Source organism: Colobus angolensis, unplaced genomic scaffold, assembly GCF_000951035.1.
Source record: "Colobus angolensis palliatus isolate OR3802 unplaced genomic scaffold, Cang.pa_1.0 Scaffold98, whole genome shotgun sequence".
Lineage (NCBI taxonomy): Eukaryota > Metazoa > Chordata > Mammalia > Primates > Cercopithecidae > Colobus > Colobus angolensis.
In genome coordinates, this window is record NW_012123820.1 from 4,426,403 (window position 1) to 4,440,888 (window position 14,486).

At 32.9% G+C, this 14,486-nt stretch overlaps 1 protein-coding gene across 1 annotated transcript in view; it reads left to right on the top strand.

The window, feature by feature from the left end:
- PVRL3 (poliovirus receptor-related 3) overlaps positions 1–14,486 on the top strand; it is a 119,516-nt gene that overhangs the window by 75,900 nt on the left and 29,130 nt on the right. The gene's annotated exons all lie outside the window — the stretch shown is intronic.

The window sequence follows — 14,486 nt, forward strand, 5'->3', positions numbered from 1 at the left end:
GAAAATTAAAATCTGTTGAGTGCATGAAGGGCTTCTTTTCCTTGGAGTGTACAGTATTTTATTCTGTTTTGGAATCAGTTCCCATTAATTCATGTGAAAGTATGATTCAGTGCTTTTATCTTGTATTCTATACCTGGATTAATGTGCTGTACTTGTTATTTGGGAAAGTTGTAAACTATCAGAATATTTGAATTCTTTGATTCTCAACTTTAGTGGTTCTGTTTGTATGTTTGTTTTGTCTTTTTCTCTATCACCAATACAACATATTGGATCTCTAAGCCTGTACTGGGGTTTTATAATGTCTGGGGGCATATCCTATAATACTTTCCTCCTAAAATATGTCCTGTATCTTCAGCCTGAATAAGGCAAATCATTAGCCCATCCATTCATTGATTTAATTTGGTGGAAAAATTCTAAAGGAATGTTTCTGCCAAGATGTTCTCTGCTTCTCTTCCTTAGCTGACTGTGTAGTCAGTCTACTGACCAAGAATGGGGCAGGAAGGAGCATTCCCTGGCACGTGGACCCACTGTCAGTGGGTGCTAGCTTTGTCATCTTACACAGTTAGGTGTCCTGATAGTGAAGATGTGCCATCTTTTCAGATCTTTTGTTCTCACATAAAGAGTGTAGTCTCATCTCTTGGCAAATAAATGCAATAGATAAGCGGTGTGAAATATCATAAAATTCTTAGCTGGAGCTGTTGTTTTTTTTTGTTGTGTTTTGTTTTGGTTTTGGTTTTGGTTTTGGTTTGAGTTTGTTTTTTTTGCCAGTTAGATAACTGAAAAAGTAGCTCATTAAAATGTTTTGTAGATTCCTAGATGAAGTTGGTCTGCTTTTCATAATCGATTGGCTATAGGTATTAATAATTCTGTAAATTACCTTTTTGCGTCATTTTTCAGATTTTTGGTTACTTTTTGAATTTTGCTTCTTAGATTTTTAGGAACTCTTTGATGTGGATAGTAATCTTTTGTATTATATTCATCTCTTATTTTTTAACCTTATCGTGTCATATAGAAAATATTACATTTTTATGTAGTAAAAATCTGTCTCTTTCATTGTGTTTGTTGGAAGTTGTGTGTTGTCTGAAATTACTTCCTTACATTTCCTTCTCTCTCCTTGAACTAGAGTGTAGAAAAAAGTCTTAGAAAACTAATAGTTTTATGGTTTATGTTTCATTTTAATCTGAAACTTTATTAAACTTAATAAAGAGGTAGAGACCCGTTTTTTCCCAGTGGGGTAACCAGTTGTCCAAATACTTTTCAATTACCTATACTTTTGCATGGTTCGAGAGCACTTTTATCCTAAAATAAATTCTCATACATATTAGGTCTGTTTCCGAACTCTTAATTCTGTTATATTGCTATGTCTTTCTCTTCCTAAACCAAGATACTGGTATTTCAATTACAATTGTTTTATAATATGATTTGATATTCAGTAAATTCCCTTATCTCTGTTCTTGCTTTCAAAATTTTTCTTAACTTTTCTTTTCTCTGTCTACTTCAGAATTACCTTCCCAGATTCCATAAACATTCTGTTGAACTCCTGAATTAATGTAGTAAGAATTGACAACTTTATGATAATGTCATTTCTTCCCATCTAGAAACCAGATAAGCCTCTATTCTGGTTTCTGGTGGGGTGTGTGTGTGTGTGTGTGTGTGTGTGTGTATGCTGGAATAAAATCTCTTTCTGGTATGTGCTTTCCACATTCCTATTAGGTTTACTTTAGGCATTTTAAGTATTTTGATAGTCACTAGGATTTCTCTCCACCCTCCCCCCGTGAACTTTTTAAATTGGCTATTAGCATATAGAAATGCCTGATTAAAAATATGAATCTTATATGCAGCCTCTTTTATCAAGATTTTGATTCATTCTAATGGTTTTTCATTTTTTTTTAGGCATATTAATCTAGTTTCTGCAAATGACAATTCTCCTTTTTATCCCTTGCATATTGTGATTTCTCAGGGGAATACATATGAGGGGTTTCCTTATGTCATTCAGTTTTAAATCTGATATGAAATAATTGAAGACTAGTATAGAATTTCCTTGCATTAAAATTTTTTAAAACACTGCATTCTATGAATAATGCTGTTTTTTAGCCTTGATTTGAAAGAATTAAAAACATTATGAAAACTATTTTCCAAACCAACTAAAATGATCTAGGGAACATTTTCAGGAAAACATATCTAATATTTTGAATATAGTTGGATTTCCGATATGGAAAAATCTTAATGAAAATGTAAATCTTTTAGAATAGTCTGTGTTTCAGCCTAAAGTAGCATTTACTCTATAAATGATGACCAGGAGATTCCATGAAATGGATATTTATTTGACTCTACTGAGAATGATAACAGGAATTTCAGTCTAGCAGCAATATTATGGGGAATGAGGCTTTTGAAGTTATTTTTACAGTGCTGACATACCATATTAATAAAAGCTTTTCAATTGCTTGAACTATCATGAGATTTTCTCTCCTTATACCTATTTTCACAGTAGTCTGTCAGATGATTTTTGGTAAATGTTTAATTTTTAACAATCTTAAAACAGTTTTATGAGCAGTATTTCACGTATAAGAATACACATACCAGTTTTCATGTCAAGATATTTGGTTTATATATACATAATATGTATATTTGTATATGTGTGTGTAAGCTTTCTATGTGATGAAATGTAATATATGCATAAAGTACTTTAATGAATGACACAGAATATAAAAAGCTTATTGTTATGTTTTTAGATTCCACATAGCAACTAACCTTAAGAAACTACTACTTGTAGCATTTTAGTTTAGTATTGCAGAAGTATTTTTCTAATTATCTGAAGACTATTGAAATGGTCTCCCTTTTCCAACTAAAGTATTTGTGTGAAGCTTTTATTTTTCTTTATATACTTCAGCTAAACAACATATTACGGTAGACTGAATGCTGTAGCAGATATGAAAATCAAACTTTTCTCTTTTGACCCAGATATTAAAAGATTTATAAAATTTAGGAGATACTGTTTATATTAACCTATAATAGGTTTCCTATTCTTTTTAAATGAATTAAATTTTTAAAAACTCTTAGTTTAAATGAATAACATGATAAATATAGATAGCTATTATTCCTATACATGAAAGTGCTTGGGGTCCTCAAAATGTAAAAGTTCATAAAGGGGTCCTGGGGCCAAAAATTTGAGAACTGCTGTTGTAAATTGTAAGCGGTATGAAGGCAGGGGTCATGTCACTATGGTTTAGTACCATAATCTTAGTGCATAATATAGTGCTTGGCACATTAAGTACCTGATAATTTTTTTTTAATTTGACAGATCAAAATTGTATATTTTTGTGATATACAACATGCAACGTGATGCTTTAATGTATGTGGAATAACTAAAGCAAATTAACATATGCATCACCTTATGTATTCTGATAAACAGTTTTTGAATGAGTAGGTGGAAGAATCAAGCCCTTTTTTATATCCTCTTCAGTTTATAATCTGTGAAAATTTCTGCATCATTTATAATATCCATATCACAGATACTATATTTCAGTATATTTAATGTCAGTGTCCATAATATCACTGTATCAAATATGAGATATCAATATACAATATATGTAAAAGAATAGAGAAAAAGAGACTATAGAAATATTTTTAAATGTTAGCAGTTATCTTTGTAATAGATTTCTCAGTGAATATTATTTTTGTTATATTTTCTGTAGTTTCTGTTTTTTCTGCAGTGCCTTTGCCCGCCTCTGTAAGTAGCCTTTTAGCATAGGAAAATAGAGATCTATTGAACACCTGAGTCACTGACCTGGAATGTTAAGCTAGTCATACTGGTCAGTGTGTCAGCAGTGTTAACTATCTGAAAAAACTGAATTTCTTTCCAATAATTTACTATAGTATATTTCTTTAGTAAATATTTGTAAATATTCATGACAGTGTTAGTAGAGAAAGAATGTTTTTACATGTTTTGAAGTGTATAGATAATACATACACAATAATGTAAAGAGTTGTTTTCTAAGGTCTCATTCCCATACCTATTTACCCTACCCCCATCTACAGATAACCACTTTTATTAATTTGTGTCTTCGTACTGTTTCTTTAAGCATAGACAAGAAAACACCACACACACACACACTCAGGTGCATTTTAATTTATTTTCCCCCTTTTAAAAGTAATGTATACATATACCTTGTTACATATCTTGCCATTTTCTCCTAAAATATACTGGAGATCTTTTATTATTGAGATGCAGAGAGCATTCGCAATCTTTTTTATGTCTACATAGTATTGTAATGTGTGTATATTACATAGTTTGCAATGTCAAAAGATTTTAATAAACCAATAATGCTATAACGAATAGCCTGGTATCTATGCTCTTTTGTATGTATGCAAGTATCTGCAGGGTAAATTTTTAAATTTGATCTTGCTACATCAAACAGTAAATGTATTTATAGTTTTGATATATGTTGCCAAATAATCCTCTATAAGAACTGTACTATTTTGCACTTCTACCAATAATATATAAAAATACCTGTATCTCCACAACCTCACCAATAGTATGTATATGTATTCCACTTGATCATTGCTAATCTGATAGGAATGGCATGTACATATAATTATAATTTTGCAATCTTTTAGTGGGTTTCTGCATCCTTTCAAGTGTTTAAAAAGCCATTTTTTTCCTGCAAATTGTTATTCTTTTGTCTATTTATTTATTGGACAAAATTGTGATGAACATTTTCTAAACGTTTTGTAAGCAGATGTGAAAATATTTTGTTTCATGTGCATTGCTCCATGGTATCCAAATCTGTGGCAAAAACAGTTCAGTAAGATGAATCATGTGTCTCCATTGGTTTATGTTATAAGAAGATTTAGAAAAGCAAACAATTATGGTTGGAACTCAAATGTTACTAAACTTTGTGGTTTTAAGAATTTAAGTTCAAGAGATAAGTCCCTCCAGGTATTCAGTTATAATCAGGCCATATTTCATTTAAACCTTTCTTGAACCCATTCACTTTTCTCCTCTTCATAATTTCATGTATTTTCATTATATCTTTTTAAAAGTCATTTTTCCAATACATCATTGCCATCTTCCAATAGTAATTTTTAGGTAGACTGTTTTTGTTAGTAATCATTGATGGTCTTATTTTCTCCCAGGATCTGAATATTTTAACATGTTTCCAGGCACTACCGGTAGTTATGATCTTTGGGATTAGGGAAGAGATAGAGGAATATGATAGAAGAGTTAATATTTTTTTTCCAAATTATAAGAAAGTATATGACTGAGTGGATTATTCAAATAAGGATTATTTCTAGCATGGTTTTCCCCTTGAGTAGAAACATGTTTTCATCTTTTATATTGCCTTCAGTTAGTAAGTACTGGCAGTTATTGAGACAAGTAGTGCAAGAATTGTGGGGCCTTATTCTGCTCTGAGGTGAAAAAAAATTTTGTGATCAACAAAGCTTGGTTAGAATAATGATTTATTAACTAATTTTAGTTGGGGAGCGCCCTTCAAAGCAAAAAGAAATATTAAAAATCTAAATATCTAAAAATATTTGTCAAGAATCATAAAGTTAATTTAAAGGAGATATAGCTGTAACATGTGAAGTGTAAAAGATTAATGTCTTCATCATATCAAAGCTTTTGCTATCTGTCTTATAAATGAGAAAAAGATAAGCTTGTTTTATAAGGTTTTATAGGGATTAATAAACTAATATATGCTACATCCTTAGAATAGTGCCTGACACACAGTAATTACTGTGCATTTGCTATTATTGTTATTTAAAAAGAAGCTGTATAATTCTTGATAAAAATATTAAAGATGCTAAGCAGTGAAATTATTTCGGTAGAAAAACAAAGCTGATGCTACTTTGATTTATTTAAACTTAGCATATGTTTGTTTTGGAAATATTCCTACCTTTATTATAACCTTAGTAGTGCTTGAAATGAAACTAGAATATATGGGGTCTACACTTTTTGATTCATAGTAGTGTTTTGTTTTTTTTTCTTTGTCATTCATTTATCAAATAAATATTTCTTGAATATTTAATATGTGCCAGTACTGAGAATATGTAGTTAATAAAAGATGAAAAAAATTGTCTATGGAGCTTACGTTTTAGTGATGAATGGACAACTCCTATGGTGACAGCTTTCTTCCTTTTTTAAGAAGAGCTTTATTAAAATATCAACACACATTAAACTTCACATATTAAGAATGTAAATTTGTTATGTTTTACATATACTGCGCACACACACAAATATACCTGGCAGATATCACCACAATGAAAATATTGTATATATCCATCATTTCCAAAAGTCCTGGTGTCCCTTTGTAATCTCCCCCCTCTAGTCTTTGACCAGCTTCTCTTTCATATCCTCTGGAAACTAAACACTGATCTGCTTTCTGTCATGTATTAGTTTACATATTGTCAAATTTTACACAAATTTTATACAATGTGTTCTCTCTTTTGATCTTGCTTCTTTCACTTTACATAGCGATTTTGAGATTCATTCATGTTATGTTGATCAGTAGTTAATTCCTTTTACGTAGCTATAATATACTGCATTTTGTTTATATATTTACCTGTTGATGGACATTTTTGTTTCCAGTTTGGGACTATTACAGAGTTGCTGTGAACATTTATGTATAAGTCTTTGTGTAAATACATGCTTTCATTTCTCTTGGGTAAACACCTAGGAGTGGAATGACTGGGTAAGTGTGCTTAACTTTCTAAGAAAATGCCAAACTGTCATCCTATATGGTTTTACCATTTATGTTCCTATCAGCCATGTGAGTTGCTTCATTCCCTTACCAACACTTACTATGGTCAGACATTAAAATTTTTAGATATTCTAATAGTTGTGTGGTCGTGTTTTATTTAGGTTTAAATTTTCATTTTTCCTAGTTACTAATATGTAGAACATTTTTTCGTTTGCTGGTTTGTCATCAGTTTATGTTCTTTGGTGAAATATCTGTTCAGATTTTTCATTTTTATTTGATCATTTTCTTATTGATGAGTTTTGAGAGTTCTTTATATATTTTAGATACAAATCCTTTGTCAGCTGTATAATTAGCAGATATTTTCTCCCGTTCTTTTGCTTGTCATTCTCTTTAACAGTGACTTTCTTTTCTTTTCTTTTCTTTTCTTTTGAAACAAGTCTTGCTCTGTTGCCAGACTGGAGTGCAGTGGTGCAATCTTGGCTCACTGCAACTTCCTGCTCGCGGGTTCAAGCGAGTCTCCTGCCTCAGCCTCCCAAGTAGCTGGGACTACAGGTGTGCGCCAACAGGCCCAGCTAATTTCTGTGTTTTTAGTAGAGACGGGGTTTCACCATGTTGTCCGGGATAGTCTTGATCTCTTGACCTCGTGATCCGCCCACCTCAGCCTCCCAAAGTGTTGGGATTACAGGCGTGAGCCACTGCGCCCAGCCAACAGTGACTTTTTAAGAGAAGATGTTAATTTTGATGATGTTCAGATTATATGATAACAATGTAGTACTATGCTTTTATCTTGGAATGGGGGTGTGGAGGACCTATTTTTTGTTAGTTGTCATTTTATTTAATCAAAACTTGATTAACTCATGAGTAAACAGAAATAAGGAACCATTGAAGCTTAATGTGGTAAGCCAAGTACAATGAAATTTCCTCCCATTTCAGAGCATCTAGTAGTTTTCTTTATAAAAGCATGATGTTTATGTATTGGGAGCAGTTCCTTTGTAAATACGAAGAAGTCTGGACAGAGAGCTGAACTATTTATAAATGTTCAGAACAAAGAAACTACATTGTTGTCAGAGAATGGACATATTATTTGTGAATTAAATTTTACATAACCACTATTAATCTAATTTTACTTTGAATTTGGCCATTTAGTGTTGATTTTATTCTGGACAGATGGTTTTGTTGAAGTTCTTTTGATATGTTAAAAATAGAAAATTGGTCTATTTATGGACTTTTGAGAGAATAAAAATTAGGCTAAATTAAGGCTGCCCTAAGTGGAGAGTTGTCCAAGTTAGCTATCTTCATATTGTGACATTAGCAATGCCAGTGAGACCTCAGTGCCTGCCTTACTTCCCAGAATTAGAGATTAATAATATCCGTTACTACCTGTTTACACGAAAACACCAATGGGGAGACTATCTCAGGCTATTGATAACCCTCCTTGTATATGAGCACAGTAATCTTCTATCCTAGAATGTCCAGGATTGTCCTGATTTCACATATTTATGTCCTAGTGCCAGTATGTATTTAAGTCTATGTAGCCTGACTTTGAGCTGCTAAATAATCATGGTGTTATATTAACTCCTGTGATAGTGATTCCACTGAAAACATGACTTTTTGACTTTTATCTCAAATCACCAGCCTTCACTGGTGGTTAAAGCTCTCTAAGATACTTCTCTAGTACTCTGGAAGTGTCTTAGAACAAATTTATTGAATACTTAGCACACTTTTGTTTTTGAATCTATTCAGATACCTTAAATAAAATGAAATTAGAATTAAAACTTTTGTTAAAGTAAAATTTTTATTTAGAAACATCTTAAGTTTGAAGAAGACATGTTAGAATGAATTAATTTAAATGTTTTTAAAGAGTTCATTGGTTAAAAAAAAATAGACCACAAATCTTTAAAAGGCTACAGTTTTCAAATAAGTTAGAAATACTAGATTAAATTCAAGATACATTTTGGTTTAGAAAGATTTAAAATGCCAAAAATTAAGAAATTTTTGAAAATAACTGAATAAATGGAAAAACATTCAAAAGGATTTGTTTTGGGGAAAGTAGTCATGACCACAGTTTATTCTTGGTTGAGGTGACCTTATCTGCAGCCACCAAATTATTCCATTTTCTTCTATGAGAATGGAAATCTTTAACCCAGTTTGCTTTGGCAACCTGTCAGGTAAATTTCCATAGCTACCAAGCTACCATAGTTCAAATTCCTGTTTCTAGGCATGATAATAGACATAGTTACCTCTCTTTCCCCACAGACATGCTTTCACCACTGGCTAAATCTGGTTGTGGTATGATTCCAAATTTATTTTGCTGATTTCTTGGAACATATTTTCAAACCAAGATGTTCATCCACTTAGGTTTTTGTATAATAACATCCCATTATTTGATTTATTGATATATCTTGATTAGGAATGTGTTCAGGGCAAGCAGTTAGCCAGTTGGTAACTCCATCTTTTTAAATATATATCGCTTGCTACTTGGGAATCTTATTCTTAGAAATAAGCCCCACAGTGACATATGTGTATTTTTGGGCATGTAAATTAAAATGTTAATCTTGAAATTCAGACTAAACAGCATTTTATTATTGAAAAGTTAGTAAGACCCACTGTTTTAGGGGAGGGGCCCTGTCTGGAGTGGTACTTTAGTTTGAATCATTGATACTGCTTTACAAATATGTTTCAAAACGCATTAGGCCTGTTGAAATCATTTTCGTATTTACTAACATGTCACAACTTACTTTCCTTACCTTTGATTAATAGCAAAATACATATGTTACACATTCATATTCAGGATCATTCTTTTTGATGAGTTTCCATGACAACCAAACAAAAAACTTAAAACCTAAAATACATTAAATTCTTTTAGGCCTACTTCTGGTTTTTCAAGAGATCCAGCTTGAGTTCATTTAACATTTCTATGACTGCATAATTTGTCTGTTTCTTCCACAGAGCCAAACTCCATGATGATTTCTTACTGTTCCATTGATGGGGGAGTGTAGTTTTTCTTTATAATTTTAAAAAACAGACCTTGAACTGCAAGGTGAAGGTCACAAGAAGGTAGAATAGAATACTCAGCATAAAGATGACGTTTCCAATAATTAGATTTGTCTGATAGTGGGGCTGATACTTTGCACAGTAATACTGACATTGTGTATTGGACTCAGCTTTTGTCTATTGTTGTAGGTTTTAGGAAGCATTCCTGCATTGGGAATAAAGTTACGTTTTAAGGCTCCTTCCAGTTCTACATCTTGACTCCTTTTTTTCCCCTGGGAAAATAATACAGATGGTAGATTCAAAAGTAACATTGGTATTACTTGAGACCAATGTTCTACATAGATATCTTCATGTGATTCTTAGTGTAACATTTAACTATACAGTTGATTAGTTAATGGGTTATTATAAAAGCACACACAGTAGAAGTAACCAACACTATTCTGTAGATGTTTTTGAGTTTCATTTTAAGAACTGTTGCCAATCCAAATATCATTGAATTTAAAAAACAATGTAAACAAAAATTACTTCAAATTTTTTTTTGCTTTAAGAACAAGATTTTCTTACAAATGTGAATTAAACATTGTATTATGGTTGCTTTACACTTAGGACTGTTTGACAGCTCACATAGATACTAGAAGCTTAAAATGCACTTTGAATGATATCTTTACAGTAGCTTTAATCACAATGAATATAGATGAGATATAAAACTTGCTATTGGTGGAGTACTTTTTGTGCATAAGTAACTTTAGAAGAATGAGATTTGTTAAAGGCCTTTAAAAGGAAATGCTTAGCTTTATGAAGATTCGTATTTTAAATTCATTGGCACTTTACAGAAGGTAATAATCTTAATTTCAGATGTTTGGCGGGCAGTAATTCTATAGACTATCAGTCCTGTTTATGAAAAGAAATGGCATGTAAATGTATTTGTCTGAAACTTTTCAAATGCCTTATTATTGATATATGTGTTCCCATGGAAACCACAAATACCTTTTTAGAAAAATAATGTAAAATAGTAGCTTTACTTTTAAGTAGAACCTGAGAAATTGCAGACTATATTTAAGAAAAGGTAGTTACAAAGTTGAATAATTTTATTGTGGTTATGTCCCATTGAGAAATGAACTGCATGTATAATTGTTAAACCATGTGTGCATGTTTACACACACACACACACACGCACACATATTAATTATACCAGATCATAAAAACATAAAACTTAAAGTGATAAGTCGGACTTCATTAAAATTAAAAACTTTAGGTCTTTGAAAGACACCATTAGGAAGGCAAAGGCAAACCACAGACACAAACAAAATTTGTATCAGACAAAAGACTTTTTCCAGAATATATGAATAAGTCTTACAACTCAATAGGAAGACAACCCAGTTTTTTAAAATGAGCAGATTTATTTAGACTTTTTGTCAAAGAAAATGTACTAATGGCCAGTAAGCACATGAAAAAATACTCAACATTACCAAGTCACCAGATAAATACAAGTTAAACCACAATGAATTGCCACTGCACATCCATTAGATTTGCTAACATTAAGACTGACTGAATTGTTTGTTGATATTATAATTAATAGCTTCCAATTTCTTTTGTAAGTGTGTTTTTATACGTGCTTAGTTTATATAACAATTTATGCTTAATTTTATTATTTTCTATTTTTGCTCTAGTAAGTTTATATTTTATTGTTTTCTAATCTTATGTCCCAAAATACTGCATGTAATTATAAGTCCAAACACCAAAATTGTTCTGGGGGAATATTCCTTCACTTCCACTCCCATTATAGTTCTTGTATACAGGGATTTATAATGAATATGGTTTTTGGCTCATAAAAAGTGACTCAAGTTTATTTTTATTTCAAAGTCCTCTACAACTGAGTAATCCTATCCTTGATGGTGATTTTCCATAGTGAACTAATGGGAATTAATTAAGTAATCCACTGTACTCTTTTTTTTTTTTTTTTTTAAGTGAGGAATGTGATATTATGAGTTACCTAACTTGACAAGGGAGAGAGTTGTCAGGGCAGCACATGGCAAGTGTGAGTCATTGCCCTGGAGTTGGAAACACCATTTGAGGTCTTTCAAAGCTCAGTCTTCTACTCAAGGCGAAATTTCCTCCAACATCACTCCTAAAAGATCGCCATCTAGCTTTCAACTGAAAACACTTCAATTAACAATTTTACTACCTCACGAGACATTATATTTCTTTTTTGGTAGGCCAAATTGCTAGCAAATTAGAAATCTACCCTCCTTTCAACTTAATTAGCCCTGATTATGATCTCTGTAATTTAAAAAAATCTCTTAAGCATTTTAAGCTACATTTATTAAGAACATAAGTTTTTTAGCCCACTTTTTATACATAAATTAAATGCTTGCAACAATCCTTCAGGAATTGATAGCCTTTCAGATATTTAAAGTTCTCTGACTTGCTGTCACTATTTTATTTAAACTATCTTGAGTACTCCCAGTATTTTTAACCATTTCTAATATAATGTATTTTATCTCCCCTCACTGGTCCCTCTGTTTCATTGAACTGTAATATTCCTCATGAAATATGTTTCTGGAACAAAATAGAATACTCCATGGTGATAAGTGCCAAATGAATTTATAACCTTTTCTAATCCCTGTACTTCTGTTAAAATTATCTGCTTCCATTTCTGCATATACGTATATATATATTTCACAGCTAGCTACCATCTTAATATCTTAAAATCCCTGTCAATTCAGACATCTTCCATACAGATATATTCATTTTGTTAACCTAATTGTGTTTTTGTCCCTTAAATTTAACCTTTCTTTTAGATTAATGTTCCTTTTTTGCCAGTTTTTTTTTTTAGAGTCAAGATTCATAAATTTTGATTTTTCTAGTGCCCTGAACTGATGTGAAAAATGGGAAACCAAAGTGATAAGACTCAAAACAACAGTAAAAGAAAATGGCCAAACCCAATTGGATTATCAAAATCAGTTATTAGTATCTTGCTATTTTTACCCATGTTTCACATTAACTCTTTTTTACATGATTTTTTTTTTTACTTTACATATTTTTCCACTGTGTAGATTTTTTTTCTTTTTGCAACCAAAGTGATGATCATTTATTTTCCAATTTTAAAAATTATTTCTAGTGGAAAATTGGAGCTAATGTGAGAATAAAATAGAATGGAGTTTAGGGGGCCGGGCGCAATGGCTAATGCCTATAATCCTGGCACTTTGGGAGTCCAAGGCAGGTGAATCAGGAGGTCAGGAGATCGAGACCATCCTGGGTAACATGGTGAAACCCTGTCTCTACTGAAAATACAAAAACTTAGCCGGACATGGTGGTGGGCACCTGTAGTCCCAGCGACTTGGGAGGCTGAGGCAGGAGAATGGCGTGAACCTGGGAGGCGGAGCTTACAGTGAGCTGAGATCGTGCCACTGCAGCCCAGCCTGGGTGACAGAGCGAGACTACATCTCAAAAAAAAAAAAGAATAGAGTTTAGGGAAGATGAGTTTTGGAAACGGAATTAGAGAATGAATTTATATTTCTAGTAATCTTGAAAGTAAGAATTAGTGTGACAGTATGGAGTAAAAGTAGAGTAGGGAGAAATGTTAGATATGTGTGAGCTTCCAAAGCTTTTCAAACACAACCTGGAGACTAAGGCATATTATACTAATGAGGTAATTAAAGTTTCAAACAGAAATTGCTGTCTCACGGTGTTAGTCTGGCACCATATCCACCTTGTTTCTGGTGGTTAAATGCTGCCACTTGGCCTTTGTCACCGCAAAGTGCCATTTTTTTAACCCACTGCCATGCTTGGGTCTACAGAGAAGAGCAACCAGTGAGTTCTCAAGGATGCCAGATCTCTCCTCATGAATGTATTTCACACATAACTGGTAAAGGGAATGTTCTCAAGACCTCTGGAGCAGGGGTCCCCAACCCCCATGCCACAGACCAATACTGGCTTGTTAGGAACCAGGCCACACAGCAGCAGGTGAGCAGCAGGGGAGTGAGCATTACCGCCTGAGCTCCACCTCCTGTCAGATCAGCAGTGGCATCAGATTCTCATAGGAGCGCAAACTCTATTGCGAACTGCGCATGCAAGGGATCTAGATTTCATGCTCCTTGTGGAACAGTTTCATCTTGAAACCATCCCCTGTACCCTGATCCATGGAAAAATTGTCTTCCATGAAACCCATCCCTCGTTCCAAAAAGGTTGGTCATTGCTGTTCTGGAGGACAAAGTTAACAGGTGATTAAACAGATCTTACATAAGAGAAATCCACCTTAGCATTTTATCTCCTTAAGCAGTTGAATTCTTTCTTCTACAGTATATCAAGGAAGTTCTAGAATTTCACCTTCATTTAGTGTAGTCTACCTTTGAGCCTGCCAACCTGTTACCACTAACAGCCACTCTAATACATTGAATCCAGAATCACAACTTAGCAGATCTGTATAAACAAATTTTAAGTCAACATTATGATCCTTCCATTCTGATCCCAACCCCTTAGCATCCCTTTCCATGTAGATTCTTAAGATTTCTGTCTCTAATTTGGCAATATCTTGCAGGGTTTTCTTGGGAGGGCAGGTCACTCTTTGTGATTTAACCTCTGGGTTAAATAGATCTTGAAAATTAAACACTGCCTTTGAAAAAAAACTCAGTCATAGACAGTTAAAAGGAAATATTTGGCACTTACATCACTGATATGGTTTGGCAGTGTCCCCACCCAAATCTCATCTTGAATTGTAGTTCCCATAATCCCCACGTCATGGGAAGGACCTGGTGGGAACTAATTGAATCATGGAGGCAGGCTTCCCCA